Source organism: Neolamprologus multifasciatus, chromosome 9, assembly GCF_963576455.1.
Source record: "Neolamprologus multifasciatus chromosome 9, fNeoMul1.2, whole genome shotgun sequence".
Lineage (NCBI taxonomy): Eukaryota > Metazoa > Chordata > Actinopteri > Cichliformes > Cichlidae > Neolamprologus > Neolamprologus multifasciatus.
The window spans coordinates 24020393-24036335 of NC_140447.1; the positions used below are offsets into that span (position 1 = coordinate 24020393).

At 36.9% G+C, this 15943-nt stretch overlaps 1 long non-coding RNA gene across 1 annotated transcript; it reads right to left on the reverse strand.

Moving 5' to 3' along the window:
- Positions 1–7967: 7967 nt before the first annotated feature.
- Positions 7968–15943, reverse strand: LOC146511611 (uncharacterized). Its single transcript, XR_014876254.1, has 2 exons — positions 14322–15943; positions 7968–10188 (listed from the first exon to the last, which is right to left on the reverse strand). It is a non-coding gene; the product is annotated as an uncharacterized LOC146511611 (long non-coding RNA).

Sequence of the window (15943 nt, forward strand, 5' to 3'; positions counted from 1 at the left end):
ACCTCCCAAATGTCTGACAAACAGTTTGGTTCCAACACAAGATTAACCTCCCTGCAGACTGAAGGGCATATAATAAAGACATCAAAATGGGTGCAGATCATAAACAGAGTCAGATGAGTCTTAATCACAACTACAATATTAATGCCTGCTCCTAGGTATCAATAAATCACGGGTAACAGTGATGGTGGCTGCTGAATTTAAATGATATCTCTGTGCATAATTTGATTTTCCCAAACAGCTGCTCAGGGTAATGTGGAGGACTTTGTGGGAAGGTGATGGAGTGAGCTCCGGAGAATTCAGCAGCGGAGGAGAAGGCATCCATGAGATGGCCTACAGCTTTATGAGAATGACTAGAATACTGGTCTGATTTAATAACTTTTTTGAATTAGGGGATGTGGTATAATCAATTTGGGCTCCACGTGAGATGGCTTCTTTTGTTTTGATGGAAAAGGGGAGCTTTAAATGAGATTAAGACTGTGTAGCTGGAATTACTGAGTACTGCAGGTCAAATCCTCACATTACCCTCCCCATCTCACGAAAACAAACACACCTGCAGTCGCTTTGCAGTGTCACGGGGCATAATGAGGTTTGTTTTCAACTTCCATCTCTGCGGTGCCATGTTTGCAAAACACCTAGTGGAAAAAAATCAATTGATGAGGTTGGTTCTAAAGTGAGATGATCTCTCATTAAAAAACAAATCATGGATTTCTCCAAAATGAAGGTGGGCTTAGGCTTATTTTGTGTATATATATATCTATATATATATAGATATATATATAGATATATATATATAAATAATGGATATATAATTTATAATGGATAAATTCTGTATTGCTAATGGAAAAGGAGTCACTCATAACCAGTCAAAAGCTGAAGCTGTTGTGGTTATAAGAAGGACAGCCAGAGGGGATGCTGTTTTGCTTTCCACTAGTGATCCAAAAGTACAAACCAAAAAGTACAGATCACATATCAGCATTATGTAAAAAAAAAGACAATGAACATTTTAAAAAAAAAAAAAACCCACAAAACATGGCTACGACATTCAGAGACAGTGCTTTACAAATTTAATAGACCACCAATCCTAAAAGGTAAAAACTCTGTTTGAAACCATAAATATTATTTTTGCTTTTTATTAGGCAAATAACAAACTGAATTTTAAACATTTTTATCCCCAAATTTGAGCTGACACACCAAAGTTTCTGTTATAGTAAATAACTATAATTTGCCATCTTAATAACAAAAAACAATAATTCAATTTACTTTTTTTCTTTTGTGTTTTGTAAAACAAATTTTAAAGTTTTAGCGTAAGCTTTTATGTCCTCTGTCCTATTGTCCCTTTTCAAATTTTAAGCATGATGGCTGATTAGTTCAGTAGGATGAAATGTAGTGCTAGAAAATGATTTTTTGAGTGTGATCCCACCTTATGATATAACTCAAATTTAAAAGTTTTGTATTTTTCTCTCAAATATCCAAGCAGCACTTTCTATAACAGAGTGATTCAGCTCTGCTAGCACAAGGACAGATATAGAAAAGCTTTCATAACACATGCAGTGATTCTTTGCAGCACAATGGAGCCGCTTGGCAGAGCCTCATAAGCTCTTTAATTTGAAAAATTCTGCTTTGTTGATTTCGAAATATTCAGTTTTACTTGCTGTATATCATTATCGTCATTGCTGTAACAAAAGCTTATTCTATCTTCAATGGTAAACTACCTTCCTGATGTAGGTGTACTGCAAAGCAAGTTCAATATATCCAGGTGTTCCTTGAATCAGCTGGCTTAAAGACAGTCAGAGATAACAGATGTTACATGTCAAAGTATCCCTGAACCCCTAGTTGGCCCTGATCCATCCATTGGGGTGTGAATGTGTGAATCACATGTATGAATATCTATGTGAATGAGGCTTAGAAAAACATAGCTTAGTCAAATCAAGTAGAAAAGCATGATTTAGATACAATTTATTCTAAAATGAGCTCTGAATCTTTCAACTTAAGTATTAATTACCATGGCGATCTAGCCAAATAAATAGAAAGCCACCATTGTGACACTTTACTTAAGGAAAGCACAGCTCTAGAACTTTCTGCATGCACAATCATCCAGGTATAGAAATCTTAAATTGGACTAGTGACAAAACATTTCTCCCACATCTTGGACATTGGACACAAGATATTTTTTCAAACATGGCTTGAATGAATGTCACAGCAATGGTCATTCATTGTCCAAATGTTTGTTAGCTATTTAAAAGCTGTTATCACCTAAATCTGCAGTCTCTGTATACAGTAGTGTTCTTGAATCTTAAAGCTCATTTTTGTTTGTTTGTTTGGTTTGTTTGTGGGGGTTTGTAGACAATGCTAACATGCTAAACACATATTTAAAGCATCAGTCTGTTTCTGGCTTATCAAATAGCTGAGTGAAATGTACATTTCACTGTCTGCAAAGCACCAAATGTTGCCAGACAGATGGCAGACAGTGAAGTTTGAGCTTTCTCAAATCAAATGCTAAAATCAAATACTGAAAACTGGAGTTATCTTCATTGAGTGGAAGAAAACACTACACCAAATAAATGGTCATGTTCTTTTGTTTGTGTCAGATGTTTGAAAAAAAAAAAAAAAAAAACAGAGAAAAAAGTGTTTATGTTTTTTCTGCCTCAATACACAGTTAAAAAAAAAAAAGCAACAAACACACACTGCTTTTTGCCAATTATATTTCTATTATATTTGGAGTAATTTAAATTTATTTTGTTCTTCAACAAAAATAATTATCCTATAACAGCTCTGGGCGCTTAGTTTGAGATACACAAAATCTTAATTATGTTTTTTCTTCTTTGCATGAAGAATTGATTATCTGCCTTCATTAAAGATCAAATTTAACTGTATCACCTCACTCGATCCAGTTGGAGATAAACAGATCAATAACAAGCAGTCGACGCTGGATAATTCTCAGCAGCCTCAACATATTTAGTGTGCTCCACTAACATACCCACAGCCATGTTTTAGTTTCTTTTAGAATTGAGTTTCTTTATGAAGCACTCTTTACTTTACAAGTTGTAACTATTGCTGCTAATACCACACTGCTATAAAAAACAAACAAATAAAACAGTTTTGCCGCCTCTACAAAAGGCATCATTTCTGAAAATAATTTTACGCATTGGATCTTTTATTTTTTGACAATATCGTTGAGAAAAACTCAGTTTCTTTTCCGCTGGGAAATGTAGCTATTTAAAACACATTTTTGCTTTAAGAACTAATGATTTCATTGTTTTTCAGTCTTTCATTGTGTGTGAAAAATGGCTTCTAAATGTCCTGTTCATGAAGATATTACGCTGCACTCAACTTTATTCCAAATCCAATCTTGTGATTTAACATATCGATAAGTTGTGTGTGCTGCTGCGGAAAGATGCAACAAAGCAAATCACATTGCATACAAACATGTCTGCAAGATCATTAATAGCACTGCAGATGCGCCAAATTGAAAATGGAATATAGATGGGTTTTTGCACAGTTCATTACTTAGATTGCCTTCTGAGAGCAGAATTGTGGAAGTACAGTCTGCGTGCATTGATGAAACTTGTACTGTACGGCCAAAAGAAACTACCTTCTGCTGTGGCTCTGAGGACCACAGATGGGGTTGAGAGGCAGTGTAATGTAGAGGTTCTTTTTCTTATTGTTGCAGGTTCATAGATTAATTTACATGGTTAAAGAAATGAGTTATGTTTGCTGCAAAAATGCATTATAGTATGCATTGTAATGCAATGCATTTCAACGTCAGCATTTGTGCATTTCAGAGTTTGAAAAATACAAATAATTAATATATTACATAACATATTATTCTTGAGCTGCTTGTTTTATTTGGAAAGGATTTTGCCCCACATACCCCTCCCGATGCAACTCTCCCATTAATCTAGCACTGGGACTAGAACCAGGAGTACACAAGCATGCTCCAGCACTGCAGGGTTGGGTTGACCCCAAAAGATCTGCTCTGAGCTCACGGGGGTGATGGACAGGTTAAGAGATGAAGTCAGACAGAGGTCTATGATATTTGCAGACAACACTAATTTGTAGTCAGCGTAGTGGCCAGGTGGAAGAGAGCCTGGAGAGGTGGAGGTATGGTCTGGAGAGAAAAGGAATGAAAGTTAGCAAAAGGGAAACAAAACTGAAGAGGCAAGAATTGAAGTAAAGGTAGCGAATAAGAGGAGCTGTAGATACTGATGATTTTCACTGGTACTGACCAGAATGGCCATGATTAGAATTAAGTACATCTGAGGAGACAGCTCACATGTGAAGAGGAGGTATAGTGGGTATATCGCAAAGGATGCTGAAAACGTTCATGGATTTAATGAAGGAGGACATGCAGAGGGTTGGTGTGGCAGAGGAAATTGCTAGAAAAAGGTTCAGACAAATGTAGGTATGACACCAATACTGAACAGAGAGTGCCACATAACGGAAAATAGTCTAAAATACGGAAAAAGAGTAAAGCTTTTAGTATCAAGAGCTTCTCACAAAACTACCAATTTTTATAATTAGTGCAAACTTCCATTTACAGAATAAAGAGAAAATTAATTTATCACAGCCAGTTTAAATTTCTTGGATAATGTTGAAAATTAGGTTGACACTTCAGTCTCTTCAGTGGGGCTCTAAGTTTTGTATCATCCTTTGCAGGGAAAAGGTAAAGTCAAGCACCTTAACGCTTTCAAACTTATACTGCATGTAACAAATTATCTTCTGTTACCTAATGATCAGTGTCCATTTACATATGAGTGCAACTTACACACTAACTAAGCACATTTGTTTTTGAAAACCGAACTGCTCATTCAGAACTGAACTGTTGAACATCAGCTTTAAGAAGATTCACATTTCTTCTGAGTGAGAAGCTGCCATTCATAAGTCATTAAGCAGCAAACTGAATTGAGTTCTATTTCACTCGTCGCGCACATTTTATTCCCAGACATTTCCTTTTTATCAAAATGTAAGTCACAGGAATCATCGCGTTACAGCTCTGACCCTGAATTGAAGTAAAGAGTACTACTGAGCCTGGCTTTACTTGTCTTTTTTTTATTTTATTCAAATATTTTATGTACAAATTACATGACACTGCAATTCATGTTCTTTGTAAATGAAGTCTGCTATTCTCCAGCTGCTGTTTGAATAAATGGATCAGAAAAAAAACATCCGGTTGGAGTCTGCGGTCATACACCTGGTCCAGCCAGTTGAGAACCAGCCTACATGTGTTGCTTGTTGTTGTTGTTTTCGTATTTAACTTAAAGTAGTTAAATGTGGGTTAAATTTCAAAGGGGAAATAAATCATGTGATCTGCAATTAAAAGTCATCAGTGGACTTCTTGCTGTGGCAATGACATCAGTGTTTCAGCTTTTACACCAGCAATTTTGTGGCACCACTCTTTAAATGAGTATATCAGAGGGGAGAGCTCAGCTTGAGGGGTTTGAGCATGTGCAGAGGAGGGATAGTGGATATACTGGCCAAAAAATGTTGAGCACTGAGCTGCATGGCAGGAGGAAAAGAGCAGAGTCCAAAGAAAATAAAACAGCATCGCTTAGAGAAGTCCTCTACTCTGATTATGATGATGTATCTCATCAATATCAGGTCTGCTGTTTTCTGTGTTTTAATATCTCTACCGTTTATATGCTTCACCTGGAAGATCAACCTCAAGTCTACTCATCAATCACTGACTATAAAGTTTGCAGTAAATAATAGTTACACTTAGCTGAGCTGTGCATCGACTTTGAATGTTGCGCCTCCAGCGTGTTATGGGATGACATTTTCTCCTTTCCCTTCTTAAAGGATGGCCCAACGCATCTGCTAAAGGAATGAAAAGGAACCCACCAGAGTGTATTTCCTCAGCATTTAAAGATTTACTCATTTCACTCAGTGAGGAACTTCATTCAATAGTAAAATGTCTCTCTGGTTATCCTACAGCCAAAACCATTACTTTATATTATGAGCTTGTTAAATGGATAAAAGGGTCTTCTGATGTAAAATGAAGCACTGTCCTTCAACCAAAGAGTGAGTGCACTTTACAAAATAAATATTTATCTGCCTTTACTGCTGTAGAATACTTCCTTTGACTGGCACTCTGGTTTGAGTCATAAATAAAGCCATAATGTCATAAAACTGCGCTCGGTGAGTACAAACCTAACTTTGGAGGAAAAGTCTTATTAAAGTGCCTTTGGAGACAAAGTCACCAAACTTTTATATGAATGCTTTTATCAACTCTGTGTGCTATCTTGTGCCCCAGTGACCACTGAGTAGGTTATGGCTTTCTCCCAGTTTACTTAAGCTGGGGAATGTGTTTTTAGCCCAGAATGGCTGCCATAAGGGATGCCAAGAACTAAGACTTACTTCCAAAATGACCATTAATAAGGTTTTGTTTAAGTCGTTGTTTTGATTTTGGTTTTTCATTCATACCAACACTGATTTAGAACCACAGATTCTATATATGTTTTGGACTGTAAGAGGAAAACAGAGTACATGAAGAGAACATGCAAACCTTACACTGAAAGGCCACAGTCAGCATGTGGATTCAAGCCCAGAACCGTCTTGCTGTGAAGTGGCAGAGCTCAGTGCACCACCATGCTTGCTTTCTTTGTCCATTTAAAGCTAATGGCTGGATATATGGTGTACATTTAGCTAATCAGTAATGCAGTGTTTTAGATTAATTTGAGATGCTATTTTATTATCTTGTTTGGCTTAAGTGGGGGCAGTTCTGACATTCAATTTCCTTGTAAATTATCAATATCACATATCAATTTATCTGATTGAGTTAATTGGCCACCACCATCGCTAAGCAGCATAACAAAGACATTACATTCGTGGAAATAAATTGTACGCTGTGTGGCCAAATGGTTGTGCCATTTGGACGTGTTTCCCATCTTTGTTGTGATTAGCGTTGGGGTCGATACTTAAAAGAAGTCATTATTACACACATTACACAGAACACTTTCCTTAAAGTATTGTAGTTGTTTACTTAATTATGACCAGAAAAAAGTAATTTATTATACTACTCGTTACATTACTTTCGCGTTTCTCCGTAAAATGACCTGAAAATGTATTGTCTCATAATTAGCATCTAAGGATAAAAAAAAAAAACAGATTACAGTCCCACACACTAACACAAGTCCCCATCCTAATGAAGACACGGATATGAGCTTTCTCTTAGTTTTTAAGTAAGAACACAATGCTGACAAAGATGAAAACCAGCACAAAGAGACTTTAAAGTGATCGTCGCAGTGAGTTTACTGTAGAAACATGAACAGGTAGAAATGGAGGCTCCAACCTAACTTTTCATCCGTTTGTTACTATTCACTCAGCTCTAACGTCACTCTGGATTCTTAGCTAGCTTAATGTTAGCATGAGCAAAGTTAGCATGCTGTTTGTGCAGCTGCTTTCGAAGAGCCAAAGTTGTGATGGCAGGAACTGAACTACTGGAAACCAGACGACTATAAGTACCAGTTCTTAATTCCGATCCTATGTGCAACACTCCGTACATTCTTCAGAGTCTTGGAAGTGAGGAGGAAAAAATATATACAAATAATTCAGACATGGTAAAAGTCTTCAAAAAAGACTTTTAGGTTCAAGTTGTTTTACATTATCATTGATAACCTCGGGGAAAATATTACCACTGTGTATGTAAGCAGTAAATAAACAACTGGAATCATGTAAGTTTTCAACAGAAGTTGAACGTCATTAGTTTACATCGTACTTTTGTGTACACTGTTCCAAAAAATAGTAATGTCAAAGTATCTTACTGTCTTTTACAGTTTTGTACAGTCTTTCTAGAATATCATTAAATTTACATAAGTAGACTGTGATTTTACATGTCAAAGGTAAAATAACATAACATCACTGTAAATATAGTAAAACACAATTTACTTGTTTTTTAAATATATATTTTTTGTACATATGCATATTTAGATTGTAAAAATACATTCAGAAATGTATCATGATTTCACAAATATTTGTCTGTTATGTGAGAGAATGATCTGTTAAATTCAAAAGTAATACTATGGAAAAATATATAAAATGATCGAAAATGAATGAGAATAATCAATAATTAAAGTATTTGAATTATAATTGTGCTGAAAATTTCATGTCATCTAGGTCTGATTCAATAATTCAGAGGTAACAAGTGAAAATATAATTAATAGGAATAAAAACAAAAAAAACCCATATAGAAACATTGCACGGCCACGCTGTGCTAATTATATATTTCAAAAAGTAAATGTAGAGGTAGGAATTGCAATTAATATAAATCTCAAAGTATTCACAACATTCCTGAACAGAAATAGGCCTCTGCACCTGGGGTGAGGGTGTGGCCATGAAAACAATGTGACATGCCGTGGATGTTGGGACACATAATAACATGACGCTAACCATCGGCCAATGAATGTAAACTAACACCCACAAGGTCGCGAGTATGGCTGCACTGTAGGAAAAAATCCCAATATAAAAGTATTTTACTGTGCATTTCACAGTTTTGTTCTGTTCTTCTAGAATATCATTAAAGTTATGTAAATAGACTGATTTCACATTTCAAATGTAAATTAATGTTAAATCACTGTAATGTAATAAAACATAATTGTCATGATTATTAAATGTATCTGTCTGTACATACGCATATTTAGATTGTTAAAATACATTCACAAATGTATCATGATCTCACAAATATCTGTCCATTATTTAAAAGATCGAACTGTTGAATTCAAATGTAATGCTATGGAAAAGTATATAACATGATTCCTATAAGCTTGTGTTACATCACATAAGTATTGTTATCATTGCTATTTAGGGCGATCGTGGCTCAAGACTTGGCAGTTCGCCTTGTGATCAGAAGGTTGCCGGTTCGAGCCCCGACTCGGACACTCTCGGTATTGTGTCCGTGGTCAAGACTCTTCACCTACCGCCTACTGGTGATAGCCAGAGGGGCCGAAGGTGCGATATGGCAGCCTCGCCTCTGTCAGTCTGTCCCAGGGCATGCAACCCATTATTATTTAAACCACCTGTTAACTGTATATTTCTGTACATTTACGTATTATGATTCATATTGTCACATTCATTGACCTTGTTTATAGGTAATTTCATTGTTTGATCACGTTAAAATGTTCCTAATTTAATGTCTAAAAGCACTTGGAAAAGGCAGAATCCCATGTAAAATTAGCGCAACAAACTATTTTCATTACTGAAAATGACTGTATTTTCATGAGAAAGTTATTTTCTGTTATTTTACGGTAGTATTTTGGCGCCCCAGCTGCCGGAATATTACTGTTTTTTTAAGATGTATTTTGTAACAGTGTAGGAGCTCTGTAATGGTCAGTGGAAATTATCAAGCTAGTCTTATATGGTGGAAACCATTTACAATACATACACTATTTGATCACAGCAGGAAATTGTTTCCAACAAAATAACCTTGAATAACACACTCTGCACAGCACCTGCTGAGCACCAAATAATGGCTATCGCTCTCAAGAGCTCGTCGAGGAGAAGAACACAGAGTTTAAAAGGATAGATGAAGCTGAACTTTCAGCTGCTCCTTTGTCCCGAGGAGTCATCAGCAGCAGAGCGTCTTGCGCATTTGACTTGGCAGCTTTACATCTGATGGCCTCTTGCATCCAAGAGAGATTTGTAAATCTTACTGAAACTAAACCAGCGACCTTTGGCTTGCCAAGTAAACGTGTAAACCACTACACTTTGAGGCGCACACATAGTTTAAAAGGATGAAATTAAATATTTAATTTCATATATCAACAGACTGGCGAACATATTTGAATCATCATAAAGATGAATGCAACAATACCTGTGCGCTCAGGGTTGTTGCATTTTTATGTATAAATATGACACTTTATTGCTTTATATTCTATGTTCAACCTAAATGTTTATCTCCTATTTTCATTGTTCAATACCTCTATTCTTCTTCTCTCTGCTGACAACCAGTATTGATCTTTAGACTTTCTCCACCTGTTCCTCCCATTTTGTCTTGCAGTGTTTACCACTGTGTGCCTTCGCTTCCCTCCATTTTGGTCCTCTCGGTGCACAGCCGTGTTCCTAAAATCCATTTCTTCACAACACCTCTGGGCTACTCACCTCCCTGGGGTGAGGTGAGCCCTGCTGTCATCATCCTCTCTCTACTTGTAATGCGGCTGAAAACTTCCCTCTCTTATCGGCAGGGTCTGAAGAGGCCTAAACACCAGGCAGAAAGATGAGATTTTAAATCGCACTCATTGAGGCATTCATCCAACACAGATTTACCACTCGGTGTACAAGTGTCTGCCTTCATCTGGCAGCCCTGTAAAACAGTGGTAGCAACATGTGTGCTAAAAATCATGCCAGTTACAAGCCTAAAGCCTTTAAGACAGGAGATTCCTATTTATAACATTTATTTTGGTGACAACTTGGTCTCAAAGCAGCCAAGTAATCCATTTTCACGTATTGCCTGTCAGTCAAATGGTGTGTGCAATGCTTTGCAATCTTCCCTCAGTTTTTCTGTCACTCGACGATTTTTTAGGTTGCTATGACTGCTCGTGCTTCTCTTCCATTTATTCCATATAAACAATGCTTCTGCCTCTGATAGCATAAAAAGAAATTCTTTCTGTGAGCCAGGAGGGTGTTTTTTTTTCCTTTTTAAACAGAAAAGATCTCTCCAGCAGTAAATATAAAGGCTTTCATGTAGTGCCTCTAGCAGACAAGCTCTGTCCAGAGATTTATTAATCAAAAATATGATAGACTTTTATTTCAAGAACAATGTTTAGCACTATTCCCAAATGAGATTAGTTTACAATGGCGTTTTTCATTTAGTGCAAAATTAGAGTTTGGGGGTTTGTTATAGATGTAATGCAGTTTCTTCACATTGGCTGTTTACTTATCTTTTGGGGAAATTGTTATTCTTGTGGAAAGCAAGGATTTTTTTTTTTTTACAGCTAAATAAGTTCAATCAAGCAATTCACAAACTGCTGTGGCTTATTGGAGATAAAGACATTTTCTGTCGTGTTTTTATACTGCTGTGATGGTGGATTCTCGTGTTAAACAAAGCCAACGCTTATGTATTCTTGCTATGAGCAGCAATACTGCAAAGAGAGTGGTATGATGTTCATAGCAACAGATTGTTGTGTTGACTGTTTGATGTCAGTGAGATCTCGTAACCTTTACAGTCACAGGAGTCCTGTGAAAACTTTAAGAACCACCTATAGCAGCAATAAGTGGAAGTAACTGTTCTCTGTATGACTTTATCAGTGTCTCACATCATTGTGGAGTAATTGTGGCCAATTCTTTACAATGTTGCTTCAGTTCACTGAGGTATTTGCTATTTTGTACAGCTCTCCTAAGGACCCAGCACATTTAATTTTAAAATACTTTGGTATACAGAGGAGTTAATGTCTAGCTCAATGACTGCAAGCAATCCATGTCCCGTGGCTGCAAAACAACCCAAAATCATCACCACTCTGCTACCGTGCTGACAGTTGGTATGATGTGTTTGTGCTGATATGCTGTGTTTGGCTTTCTCCAAATGTGGTGCTGGGCATTATGACCAAACAAACAAGACTCCGGTCTTGTTTGTCCAAAGGACATTGTTCCAGAAGTCTTGTGGTTTGTTCAGATGCAACTTTGCAAACCTAAATCATGCTGCCATGTTCTTTTTAGAAAGAAGAGCCTTTGTCCTGGAAGCCCTTCCACACAAACCATACAAGTTCAGTCGATTTCTAATTTTACTAATTTTACTGTCATGAAGTTTTTTGTCCTAAGTCCTGTAGAATCTGAGATATAGTTTTTTTGTTGTTCCCTTTAGCAGTGCACTCTCTGTGGGTTCAAAATGTATAATGAGAGACCCTCGTCATTCCTGTAGAAATGGTAGGTGTATTTGGTAATGTGCAAAAATATGAAAAATGACTGTATATGGTCATCACAGCTTAGACTGTCAACATGGACTCTTCCTTCTGTTTGCTGTTCAAACCATCTGTACAATGAGCAGCAAGTCAGAACAAAGATGGCTTAAAGTGTTTAAGCACCTCGTTTCAAACAATGACCTATGAATCATCATAAAACTGTATTATTGCCAGGATCTTTACCTTATAATATAAAACACCTTGAGGCCACTGTTGTTGGGATTTAGTGCTATATAAATAAAATTGAATAATGCAAAACTAGTAGAGGCCAAGAATAAAAACACTGAGCTGAAAATTAGCAAAATAACTTCCCTTTAAAACCAGCAGTTTCTTGCAGACATTGTTTTATGTTCAAAGCGCTGACTTTCATTTCAGTAACACTGCACTAAATAAACTTGAGCACTGTGCCACCAAAGTTTGTTACCTAACAAATGTAAGAGCTTTAACAAATATGAGCTTCAGATTAACTTTAATGATCTGTTTGGATCTGGACAACCTCTGATTTCTTTTTCAGAGTGGCTACCAATTTATTTGAAGCTAAAAAAAAATGAAATTGAGGACAACTACTGTGATCCAATCTTATCTCCTTGTGGGGAACCTATGTGGCCTGGCGGTTGAAGCGCAACCTGTGTGCAAGACATTCTTGGTTTGATGCCAACTGGAGAATTTTGTTGAACATTATTTCACCTCTCTTTCCTCATTTTCTACTACCTCTGTTCAGCCTTGGAACAAAATTCTCTCAAAGACACTCCTGAAATACCACAAGTGCACATGGTTATGCCAAGAAGCTGTACGCTAATTCAACAAAGATTTTGATTAACTCTTAGCCTTTCTTTTTTTATTATATATTCTATTGTTTCGTTTTCAACCAGTAGAACATATTCGTTGTTCTGCACTAAGATCCAAGAAAATATTTAAAATAGTACAAACTTAGAAAAGCCAATAATGTTTGTTACCAGTTATAATTTACATAAAGTTTAAACATCTAGCTTCTGCACCTGCCATTTTCAAAAAAGGAGAGAAGAATGCTTTCCTGAAAAAATGTCTCTTAGAAACTGAATGATTCAGCAAAAGCTGCAAAAATGTCAGTGAGTCCATATTCCCTTATCTTCATATTTCCACCTCATTGTTCAGGATATTGGAATATGAGCAAAAAGGCAACATAAAGTAAATCAGTACAGTTGAAAAGTTTAAAGCAGCACCGCATCACCTGCTGTCTACAGCCCAGGTTTGTTGCTGCTTGTCATCCCCACGGATCCTAAAGAGCCTCAGCTCCTGCGCCTTCCATCCAGTAGCCCACTGATCTGCTCACCCCAATCCTGACAGCAGGGTGTCCCCTCCTACCAGCAGAGTTTAAAGTGGGCCAGAACAATCCAGAACCTTCTCTTAATGAGCATTTAAATATGATAAGCAGATTAACGCATATTACTGTCAAATTAGTAACATTTTTGCCTGCTGCAGCCTGGCAGTTGCTTCCAATGACAGCATGGAGATACTTGCTCAGTAACAAGAAACTAATGAAAACATCCTACAGCCCACTCACACCCTTTTTTTTCTTCTCATCCCTCTGATACATTCACGGTGCAGATGCAAATAAAATGGCTCGCAGTACTTCAGCATTTAGCTAGCGTCACATAAGAGGAGCAAGCGTAAGCTGAGTAAAGGGGGTTTTTTTAGAGCCAGGTCATTTCTGATTCTGCTCAGTTTAGCACAAAATGAGTGTGTGAGCTCAATGTAAAGTCAGTCTATTTCCCAGAGAGAGAAAAAAAATTAATGTGACAAAATCAGAAATGAGAAAGATGTAGGTAAGAGAGGACAGAAGAGGAAGATGAAAGATGCTTTTCAAAGGCAAGGAGTGCTCTGCAAGTGAAATTGGCTAAACTGGAATTTTAAATCTTACATGTAACATCCTCGTTTGAGAGGTTTTAAATCAGATGTTGGCGCTATACATGATGAGTAGCTGAATACGTTTGCAAAACAAACTGAATTATACAAACTTTGTATTATTTTAAGGTTAACATACCAGGCTGTTCATTGCAGGCTACACTGGTTAGATCACAGTGCTGTGGTGAAGTTCACAGTGATTCATTATGCTGGGCTGGTACAGAGCAGGCTATTCATGGTCACTGTTAGGTTACATCAATTAATTGAGGCAATGACTTTAATTAGATTCACCCACCTAATTCTACCTTTTATATTAGCTTTATACAGTCCAGAGGAAATCAGCTGTATAGCTTATGAGACATTATATCTTGCTGAGTGAATTTGGAGCCTTAAACCCACAAAGAGCAGTGAATACTGGAGAAGCAGCAAAGGTCAGGTCATCGCTGCTTGTACAAAGGAGAAAAATCAGCTGGACCTCACAAAGCAGATTACTGTGTGACTTCTTTCTAAGTAATTACTTTGCCCATGTTGATCTTAGTGTGACCCTACCTGCTAAATCCCACCTTAACGCCTGCCTACAACTCAGACCTCTTCTCATAAACAAGAACTTCAAATCTGTCTTTTTCTCTGCTGCTGACTTCCAGTCACCCTCGCCTGCTGGGCTGAATCTTGTTTTTTCCCTGTTACAGAAATGTATCATTAGGATGTTGCTTATCATTGCTCTTATCATAAATTCTTAATCATCCTATAACTATAATTGACTAATTGTGTTTTTATCTGCAACTTGAAATATGGAGTTAAGGAGTTCTGCTCCTTTTCTTTGTAAGCACCTCCGGCCTGTTTGGAATTTTGTTTGGAAATTCAAGTCTGACTTCAAATATCTGCTTCAAAATACCCTGCAAAAAGATAGCAGATAGTATGAGAGTGATTGTTTTTGAATAGTGTATCAGAAACTGAAAAAAATAATTTTAAAATTCAGAAGGACTTTTTGTATGAACACTCTTCTTCAGCATATTCACATTCACATGCTTATGTTGTATTTGTATATTGCCCAGGGTGCTAGCTGCTGACTGCCAGTGAAAAGATCTGCCAGCTCCAACTTTCATGACATTTGCCAGTTTGATTTCCTTCCTTCCAAAAACTGAGCAAACTGACTATAACTTGTTTATGAGTAGTACCAAACAGAAAAACTTTTTAGATAAAAAAAAAATTAAAAATTCACTAAAAGTTTAAGTTTTCAGGTGGGGAAGGGAGGAGTCGGGGTGGGGGGTCATTTTATTAGCTGATTAAAACCGATGATGTGGCAGCAGTTTAGCCAGATTTGGCCCACAACTGAGACGACACGAGGCAAGGACAAGCACAGAGCTGCAAAGACATCCTAAAAAAATTGTATTTTTTTGGTTGAAGACTGTGCAACTGTGATGGCATCAGCCACACAGGGGTAAATCAGTCCATTTTTTACTTTATTAGTTTGCTTTGCAGTTTTCTTCATTAATCATTTGGTTAAACCTAACACTGGTATTATGAGGCGCGCACATAGTAACATTGTGTGGTTTTTCTAAAATGTTTTGTTATATTAATTATGTTTCTCTTTCTTTGAGTTACCTGGGTTTGGGCGGTGGCTGTTTCCTGTCTTTTGCCTGGCAAAAGGCGTGGCTGAGGACTCACAAAATGCCTGCTCAGCAGGAACAACCATGGGCTTACCAGGAGCAGGGGTGTTTTAGGTTTAGTTGGGTTATTCTGTGCTTAGTTAATATTAGTGTGTTTTTGTTTTCCCCCCCTATTGTGTGTAAATGGTTTGGCCAAATCATTATAAAAGCTACCCTCATGTGTCTTTGTAATTAGGTCAGTTTGTGAGTTAAGTTGTGTCTCGCTTTGTTTTGTTTAAGTTTCTGGAAATTACTTTTCATAGAGTTATATTTAGTAGACCTCTTTTATGGGCCTGCTAAGTATATTTTTGAATTTTGTTCATTTTGGACTTTTTGAGGGTTAAAATAAAGATACTTTTTTTGCCTGTGTTTTCTTTGCTTTGGCTGCTTGGTCCCTCACAGTGACCTTGTGTGTTTTCAGGGCGCTTAAATTAAAAATTTTAAACTCCAAACAAGATTTATTTTTTTATTTTTTTGAAAATTTCAATCAATTTCAATTCAATTCAATCATTTCAAGCAATG